Genomic DNA, 9,408 nt, shown 5'->3' with positions numbered 1-9,408 from the left:
CAGCACTGGCCAGCCCAGCCTGCATCCAGATGGAGCAGGAGTCTGTGGGCCTTGCTTGGAAATGCCAGGTCAGGCACAGACCAGCCTCCAGGCTTCTTCTTTGCAGAATGTCTCTGTTGCTTTGTCACCACAGTTAGGGCTATAGCCCCCCATAGAGGTCCCTAGCCTATTCATTCCAGTGAATTATGCCATCTTGGCCAAGGACATCATCATTGCTTTAAGACCAGAAAATTGAGTTGCTTTTGTCATGTGCCCTTTAATCCTTGATGAATAAACGCATGCAGAGGCCAGTGGGCTGCATACCACCGTGGGTGCTTTACAATTGGTTTTTTGACTGGGTACATTGAACTTTATTAATGGTACATGCTAAGGCAGGTTTCCCCAAGCCTATCCCCTTCTCCAGGGGCTCTGGGATGGAGTGTGTCTGGAGATTCTCAGTGTGGATGAGTGGGGGAAGGGCTCCCAGCAGCTGAGGCTGCCTCTCTTCCTCTGGTGCTCTTGCTGGGGCTGGTGGTCCAAGGTGCTCTCACTCCTTGGCGACTACGTGGACTATGAGGTCCATCACCCTTTTGCTGTAGCCAAATTCATCGTCATACCAGGAAGTGACATTGACCAAGTGGCCATTGAAGGCATGGTCAGCTCAACACCGAAGGTGGAGGAGTGTGTGGCACTGTTAACATCCAGGAGAACCTGGTCGTCAGTGCCGCCCAGGATGCCCTTGAGGGGGCCTGTGATACCGGCTCCACCCCTTTCTTAATGTCATTGCATTTGGCAGCTTTCTGCAGGCGGCAGGAGAGATCCACAGCTTACTTGTTGGGTGTGAGACCATGGAAGGCCATGCCAGTCAGCTTCCCATTCAGCTCGAGGAGGACTTTGCCCACAGACCTGGTGGCACCAGTAGACATGGGGATGATGTTCTGGGCAGCCCTCGGCCATCACACCACAGCTTCCCGGAGGGCCACCCACAGTTTTCTGGGTGGCAGCGATGGTATGGCTTGTGGGCATGAGATCCTCCATGATGCTGAGTTGTCATGGATGATCTTGGATGACATCTTGGATGATCTTGGGGGCTGCTCTGTGGGTGGGGTAGGGGGCATTGCTTGAGGGAGTTGTCATCCTTCTCATGGTTTATACCCCTCACAAACAAGGAGGCACCAGCAGAAGTAGCAGAGATGATGACTCTCTTGGCCCCACCCTTCAGGTTAGCCCAGGTCTTCTCCTAGTTAGTGAGAAAGCCAGATGCTCCACAATGTATTCAGTACCAGCATAACTCCACTTGGTGGGATCTCACTCTTCGCAGATGGAGATGATCTTCCTGTTGAAGACAAGCTTCCTGTGCTCCACTGACTGTGCCATTGAACTTGCCTTGGGTGGAATCACACGGGGACGTGCAGACCGTGTAGCTGAGATCAATGAAGGGGTCATTGATGGTAACAGGATCCACTTTGCCAGAGTTAAAAACAGCCCTGGTGGCCAGGTACCCAATCTGGCCAAACCCGCTCATTCCACCCTTTACCATGGTGCTTGAGGATGCACTAGCAATGCTGAAGTCCCAGGTGAGCACCACCTGGGCTGTTGTCAAGAAGAATCATGTATGAAGTCTGGACCCCTGCAGTCAGTCCAGGGAGTGGAGCCCCCTTGTCTTTCTAGCAAGGCCTACAGGTGACTCTGACATCACTCATGATCAAGACTTCCCCTGTGGCTGATGGGCCACTCTGATTTCTAGAAATGGTCTCAACATTTTGCCATCTCAATATTGTGACACCTTTTGCCACAGACCAGCCTTTGATTGCCACTTTCTGAAGGGTCACTTCAAATGATAATAGTTATAAATGGAGCTCCAGGGTCCAGACAGGGTTCTGGTCAAGTGGGTGATGGACCTGGAACAATCTGGAGTCCATGTTTGCTGACCACTGTCACTGTTTACAAAAGAGGTTATGCACACTCGGCTTTGAGGTCCATACTGAGCTCTGTGTTCTCTGACAACCCTGTGAGGTCGGTATTTATTACTGTCATTTGTTTGATCCAGGATGTGAGGTGTTGAGAAAAGTTTGATTCCCTTGCTGAAGGTCTTGTACCTTGTAAGTGTTGGAACCTGGAATCAAACCCAGGCCATGGCACATAATATTCAGCAGCAATTTGACTGTTTCAGAATTTCAAGTCTTGAGATCAGTGAGCTCAAGTGTCTGCTGATAGTCTTGGCTCAACCAAGCCTTCAGCCACGCAGCACTTGCATCTTGAGCTGAGGCTCTGTGAGATCTTGTGGGGCCTCCACAGTTCAAGAACAGGAACCTCCACCCAGAGGTGCACAGCATGACTAGGAAGAGAACTCACAGGCAAGAAATGGACAACTCAGTTGGGCTAGCTGGAATTTGCTCTGAGGGTCTGTGTGTGAGGGCCTGCGGGAGTGAGTGGGTATGAGTGTGTGTGTGTGTAATGGGAAAGAAGGAGGAGTGCTAGCAAGCGGGGCTTCAGGGAAATGCGGTGTCTCCTTGACCTGGCTCCAAGGACCTGGGGACCTCAGAGTCTTGCTTGGCTGCTAAGATGGGAGCCTCCATGTGGAACTGATATTCCAAGTCGAGCTGGCAGCACATTAACCAGTTTGGGTAAGTTTTAAAAACACCAATACCTGGACTCAACCTAAAGATACTCATTTCATTCGACCAAGATGAGGACTGGCAATAGACCAGTTTTCAGCAGTCCCCTTGTGATTCTAGTGGATGTCTGCTTTGAGTGCTGAGCAAATGCACGTTCCTCCAGCATCTTCCTCACTGCTCCCCATTTTGAATCCAAGCCACAGATCTTTCACCAGGCTCCTTGGTGCTCGGCCTCCTTGTTCTTTCCATGTGTGGCAGAGAGGTCAACAGACCACGTGTACACTGCTCAAGAGACTGCACCTGTTGCTGTAAATCTGGTGTCATTTCATCATCCCCTTGCCCGTGTATTTTCAGTATCGCATAACTACATCTGGATGGGTGATTTGTTGTCTTCTGCTTGGTAGCAGTCTTCATGAGAAGACGTGTTGCGACGCCATTGTAAATAGAAGCTGGATGAGTTTATTCATAGGCAGTTCTGTTGGTTACTTTTGAATGTTATTGGCCACAGCGGGGTTTTACAGGTCTCCTCTTTCCTTTATTTGTTGTTGGGACGAGATCTTCAAATAAGTTATTTTTGTGAAGGTCAAATGAATGCTAACTATCTCAGGGCAATTCCCTTTATGTGGGAACTTTAGTGAAACTGTCAGAAGTATCCCCAGAGTAATTCAAAAGATAAAAAAATCTGGGAGATAAGAGCTTTGTAAATGTATTTGACAGTGCATGAATGCAGTGGTTCTCAGTCATGGCTGCAAATTAGATCTTCTAGGGAGCTTAAAAAATCAAAAACAGACAGCCCAAACCCCAAATCCCAGGCTGCACCTTGGAATAATTTAATAAGCATCGCTGGATGTAAGACCTGGCATCAGTATTTTTTTTTTAAGCTCCTCAGATGATCCCAGTGTGCAGCCAAGGTTAACAACCACTTTGTGGAAGGATAAGAGAGGCTTAAAAAATAAGCGGGTGTCCCAGTAAGTTGCAAGGAAGAAGATAGTGTAAGGAGGCAAGACTAGAAAAGAGTCACATACAGCAGCTTTGGGACGCAATAGTTAAGTGCAGCCAGTTCCAAGAACTCAGCTTAGCCTTAAGAAACTGATGGCTGCTCTCCAAACATCCTCTCAATCCCCTTTGCATCACAAGGCCCAGTGCATGTGAGGGCTGTTAATGAGAACAGCACCCTGTTTCTTCTGTACCCCTTGGCCCAGGGAGGAAGGGAGAAGGGAGTTCAAGATCACCTTGATTCTCCACACAGGGTTAGGAAAGTGCTGGGGGTAGAAACTGAGTGATCCTTCTTGGAGGGTCAGGCTGAGAGAGCCCCCCCACCCTGCCTTCTGCATTTGTGCTTCTCTGTAAGGAACAGATAGACAAAGCGACACCCACAAGCCCTGAGTCCTTCATCCGAATTCTTCGGTGAACAGGTGTGGGCAGCTTGGGAAGCCATCCATCTGCCGAGGGGCCCTCACTGTAATCTGAAATATTTTCAAACTTACAAAGATTTACAAACTTACAAGAGACTTCAGGAATACTCAAAAATTCCTACTACTAAACCAGGTCAACGAATGGCAAACTTGTCAGGGCATCTTTTTTTTTTTTTTTTTAGGGCATCTGTTTTATCCCTCCCTCCCTCTGTTTGGAAAAATGTTTCTGCATCTTTGTCCTATGAACAAGGGCGTTTTTTTCACATAACCACAGAGCTATGGAAGAAAGCAAAGTGCTATCCAATGAGAAAGCGAAGGCTCTTCTGAGCTTGCTCTCGCAAGGGACACAGCCACGGCCACATGCACACACTTCGCTGAGGTGTTAAGACTAGGAGAGGAGTGGGAGAGCTTTGAGGGGGAAGGCACGAGCTTCAGTGTGCCCTGGTTGGAGGCTGTTGGCCTGGGGAGGCCAGTGGGCTAGACGTGGGGGATGCCCCTATTTGCTTGGGGTGCGGTGTGTACTTGACGATCTTGGATTGCAGGCAGGAACAAAAATTAGAGAAGCTGACCCTTATTAATCATGTCCTGGCTCTTTGGGGTCACTTGTTATAGAAGTTATTGCTTAGCTTTCGCCTTCTCACTAGACACAGCACGCTGACTTCTTGGAGAGTTGACTTTACCGGGCTGGCTTCCTCGGTGCTTGTTGTGGGTAAGGAGCTGATTTCCTGGGCTCGTTGCTGCAGGTTCCAGGCAAAGTTCTTATTTTTAGAGGTGGGTGATGATCTGACCATGGTGCCCTGGTAAATTTGAACCATCAAGTTCAAATTTAACTTTGGTAGAAAACATTGTTATCTAGATGCACATCATGTCCACGTCTTACATTTGCCCCATCCTATCATTTGTGGCGATTTATTCTCCCGCCTCGCCTCCTGCCCCAGTCCCGTCTCGTCAGCCCCCTTTCATCTGGAAGTTCCCCAGTTTTCCCCTTGCCTTCCCCACGTTGACATTTGGGAAACACACAGGCAGCTGTGTGAAGACGCAGTGATGTCCCACCCACTGTGAAAGGTGCCCAGCCGGGGCCCCTCTAGGCTGCGCTGCGTCTGCCACTCAGGTGACCAGATAACCAGCCCCTTCAGTGAGGATACACAAAGCACATCTGCTTGTCCCCGAGGAGTGCTTGTGGACAGGGTGGTACCCACGGCCACGTCCTTTGGCAGCTGATCTCCCCAAGTCCAAGGGGCTTTGTGAAATGTGTCTGGGTTCCACTTGTGGAAACTCGTTCTTTCTTTCACCCAGCCGCCCCCTGCATCTGACAGACTTAGACGCTGGTTCTCTCCCCTCCGTTTCTCTCCTCCCTGCCTGCCTGTCTGTCCAGTTTCCCATCTCTGCAAAGATGCCAGAAACATTTTCCAGGCCCTGAGTGGAGAGGGTCAGGGTGCTGTTTTGGCAGGATGGGGTCTGGGGGCAGCTTTTCTTCCCGGAGGGTCGAGGTTGACCTGTATTCTCTAAGAACATCAGCTCGCAGAGCAAGTTTTGTTTGGGGCCTGAATGGCTCTGGGGGGGCTGGTCTGTCACTCTGAAAACATTCCCCTCAGTGACTCAAAGTCTCTGTCTAAGGGTGATTTCTGAATCTGTCAACAGCCTGGATTGTAGTTAAAATCCCCTCTATCTTCATCCCTCTTAATACACTGAGCAGTAACAAGTTTCGACTTAGTGGGGAGGTTGGACTAAAATAAGCTTCCTAGGTGCAACAGTTAAGATTATGGTCTTTGGTGTCTGGGATTCTGGCTTAAAGCCCATCTTTGCTATCTGGGTAAATTTTTAAACCTCAGCTTCATCGGCAGTGAAATGGGGCCATTTTAGCTATTTCATAGGGCTGGCGTGAGGGTGAAATGCCATGCTAAATAGTGGCATTAACACAGTGACTGGAAAATAACAGCCCTCATGGAAGGTTAATTGTTACACTATCATTGAGGTAGAAAGCTGAAACCCACTCGCTAAAACACAAGAGTCTGGGTTTGGGTGTCACAGGTGCGGATGTAGATCAGACAGCTCATTACCTACCGGGTGAGGCCGGCAGGTGAGGCGTCTCTGAGCCCCTGTGCCCCGCCTCGTGGGGTGGGAATGGCCATCTCTCCTCTGCAAGTTCAGAGAAAGAAGCCAGCATGGTGCGGCAAGTAGCTTGATGCTCTATGAGGTGGTTGCTGCTGCTTTTCTTATTCAACACCCCCGTGGGCCCGCACAGCTGAGTCATTTCTCTAACAACAAAGGGAGCAGCTGTTTTGCTTTATTCAAAACTGTGATGGGACTAGACCTTTTAGGATCCTGACTGCAGGTGTTACTTGCCACTTAGTGAGCATCCACAGGGGTCTAAAAAGCTTTCACCGAGACAGACTTCTTGTAGGCCCAGTGAAGGAAAACATGGGAATTGGAAAAATTCAGTTTGGGTGCTTTGCTCAAGCCTCTTTCTTTTTGGAGCCTCCAAGATGGGTCTTCTGCCGTGTCCTGGTCGTCTCTTCTCCCATCTCCCAGATCTCTTCCTTCTCATCCTCGTATTTTAAATCCTTACCTTTTGTGGCACTGTTAGGATCTGTGAGAAAATGGGCAAGGTGAACTGGGAGGCTTGTCTGAGGGGAGGGGTGGTGGGTAACAGCTAATGAAATGCATCATTTTCAGGGAATTAATTTGTGTTGGAAACAGGTCTTCAGTTTTAGAGTCCTAGCTACTTTAGGGTGAAGAGAGTTTCTAAGGTTCATACTCCTCATTTTTCCTGTTAAGTGGGAAGTCCCCCTCCCCTCTTCTCTACCCCTCTAGTCAACAGCAGATACTAGTTGGATTTTCTAATGTCCACCCCAGATTTCTTCCTGTGAAAATACTGAATGATGAGGGGGAGCTGTGGGTTCTCAGGTCGATGAGGTAGGGAGGCGCTTTGGCCAGATCATGATTCTGGGCCTTTTTCTTCTTCACCACGAGTCAGGGCTCAGAGTGTGAGGTGACCTTCAATGTGAACCACCCCCCCCCAAATGTGCCACAGAGTTAGCTTGGCAGAGGGAGTTTCGCATTTCAATATCTTAATGACATTTTTGTAGTGATTTTCTTTTTCAGATTAAAAACGTAAGTTTTGTTAATTTGCACAGGGAAGAAGAAATAGATTCTAAGTTACAGGAAAGGTTGTTTTGATTCCCAAATCCAAACACATTCAATTAGACCTGCACAAAGAAGGAACTTTCCTGCTCTCAGGACTTGTGTTCTCAGAGACCCAAGAACATGCCTGCAGCCCCTCTGGGCCTCAGGGCAGGCCTGACAGAAGCAAAGTGCTTCAAACCCTCCCTCTCACTATCCACACATCTGAAGCTTCATCTTCTAGTTACCCTGAGGGGCTGCTTCTTTGAGACTCCTATAAATTGTAACATTTGAACATGAAGGAGAATAATAAAATTATCACCTATTAGTGCTGTGGAAAGAATGAATCATCAAATGGGTGGAACTAGGGAAGGGTCCAGAGGGAATGGGAATTGAAAGGACACGTTTTGATGAGGAAAAGTGTTCATTAAGAAAAGATGGAGGAGAAGAGAAAACAGTTCTGGAGCCTAGGTTATTTCCTGTATAAACCACTTTGAGATGGAGTCTTTTTTTTGGTTGTTGTTATATTTTTTATTGAGGTTTCAATGGTGTCTAACACTGTGATGATTCAGAGCTACAGGGTATAGGTCCACCCCTCTTCAGCTGTGTGTCACCATACCACGTCCACAGTGGTGGGGATTGCTTGGAGGACTAGTGAAGGACAGAGGCAACATGAAGGTAGAGGAGGAAAGTGAGGTGAGTGATGTGACTAAAATCAGTTGCTAAGACAAAACTTTCACCTACTTCATAAGTCTGCTAGTATAGACTGAATATTTGAAAGCTCCAGGCCCATTACTTTGAGACAATCAAAATCCATGTACTTAGCATTTGTGTCTTTAGATTGGCTTTGGGGAGAATTGAATAGCCCACCCACTTAATTTACAGAGTTTTTTCTTTTTTTAATGCTTTTCCTTGTTCCCAAATAAACCTTCAAGCAGGAGAGAACATACAGACCTTGACACTATTCATGTCTAACTAAGCAGGACTGTGGGAGGCCACAGCCTGTAAATCGGGTTTCCTATCTGAGCTCCTCAAAGAAAATCGTCCCCAAAGGAATCGTCTCTGCCAGAGTTTACATTCACTGACCAGCCTTTGAAATTCTGTCTGATAGTGGCAGCCCCAGCCAGTCTGTCTACTGAGAGAATCCTGTTGTCTGTGAGCTAAACCAGAAGAGTCCCCAAGGTGGTTGGTGAGATTTGCCTTTTGGAGGAAATGCTATCAGAGGGATTATAACACATTTCGCATTGTTGTTTGAAGAGGTCTTTAATCTTGTGACCCTAGATATCTCAGGAGTCTAAAGCTGGGAAGATGATTAAGTCTTCAAGTTCAATTTAGAGTGACTGTGGGTTAATCTGGATTCAAGCCTTGACAACTCTATTGAATATTTAAAGTTGATATGGATTTTTTTTTTCACATTGAGATACAATCAGATTTTAGGCTGCAGATAGCAAATATTGGCTTACCAGGGACGTTAGTCAAGGCTAGTTTGGGAACAACGGGTGAGGAAAAGTCTGAATGTATGTGTGTGCTGGTTCTTCAAGTTTTGTATCCAAATCATGGCTTTTGTCCCTGCTATCAAAATAAGAAAATCAGCTGGGATGATTGTTTACAACCTTCCTAGTTCCTCTAATCTTACTGGATCAGAAACCTGGGGATGGGGTGGTGACCTAGAACTTTGCATCTTAAACAATTTCTCCATGTGAATTTTGGTGCACACCAAGGGTTACTTTCAATGACACGCTGCTAAAATTTCCAATATCTGTTTATATCCAATCTACATTTCAAATTCTTGGGAGAAAGATTGTGAAGGGCTGCAAGACCTAGCTATTGCTGAATAACAAATTTCTTCGAAAGCGTAGTAACATAATGATTTCATTTTATTTCATGATTTGGTCAAGAATTCACCAGACGTTGACTGGGAGCCCATCCCTGTTCTATACACACTCTGCTGGGGCTGCTGAACTGAGGCTAACGGGTCCACTTTCGTGATCCACGTCCAGGTGACTAGCACACTCCGCTGGCACCAGCAGTGGACTCAGCCAGATCATCAGTGGGGAGGCCTCAGTTTCTCCCTGTAGGAAACTCTCCACTGGGCTGCTTGACTTCGCTGTAGCACAGCAGCTGCGTTCTAAGAACAATTGTTCCCAGGGGCTAACATGGAAACTTCATTTGACTTAGCTTCAAAAGTCAGCCAGCATCACTACTACCAGATTCTATTGGTTAAGAAACTTGCCACAGGCCCTCCCTGGTGGCGCAGCGGGTTAAAGCACAGC

At 47.5% G+C, this 9,408-nt stretch overlaps 1 pseudogene; it reads right to left on the bottom strand.

The window, feature by feature from the left end:
• Positions 1-526: 526 nt before the first annotated feature.
• On the bottom strand, positions 527-1,519 carry LOC101624012 (annotated as a pseudogene).
• Between the last annotated feature and the right edge of the window lie 7,889 nt (positions 1,520-9,408).

The sequence above is a fragment of the Condylura cristata genome, unplaced genomic scaffold (genome assembly GCF_000260355.1).
Source record: "Condylura cristata isolate star-nosed mole 26May11 unplaced genomic scaffold, ConCri1.0 scaffold00009, whole genome shotgun sequence".
NCBI classification, from domain to species: domain Eukaryota; kingdom Metazoa; phylum Chordata; class Mammalia; order Eulipotyphla; family Talpidae; genus Condylura; species Condylura cristata.
The sequence above is the reverse complement of the archived record's forward strand: the minus strand, read 5'-3'. Positions and strand labels throughout refer to the sequence as shown.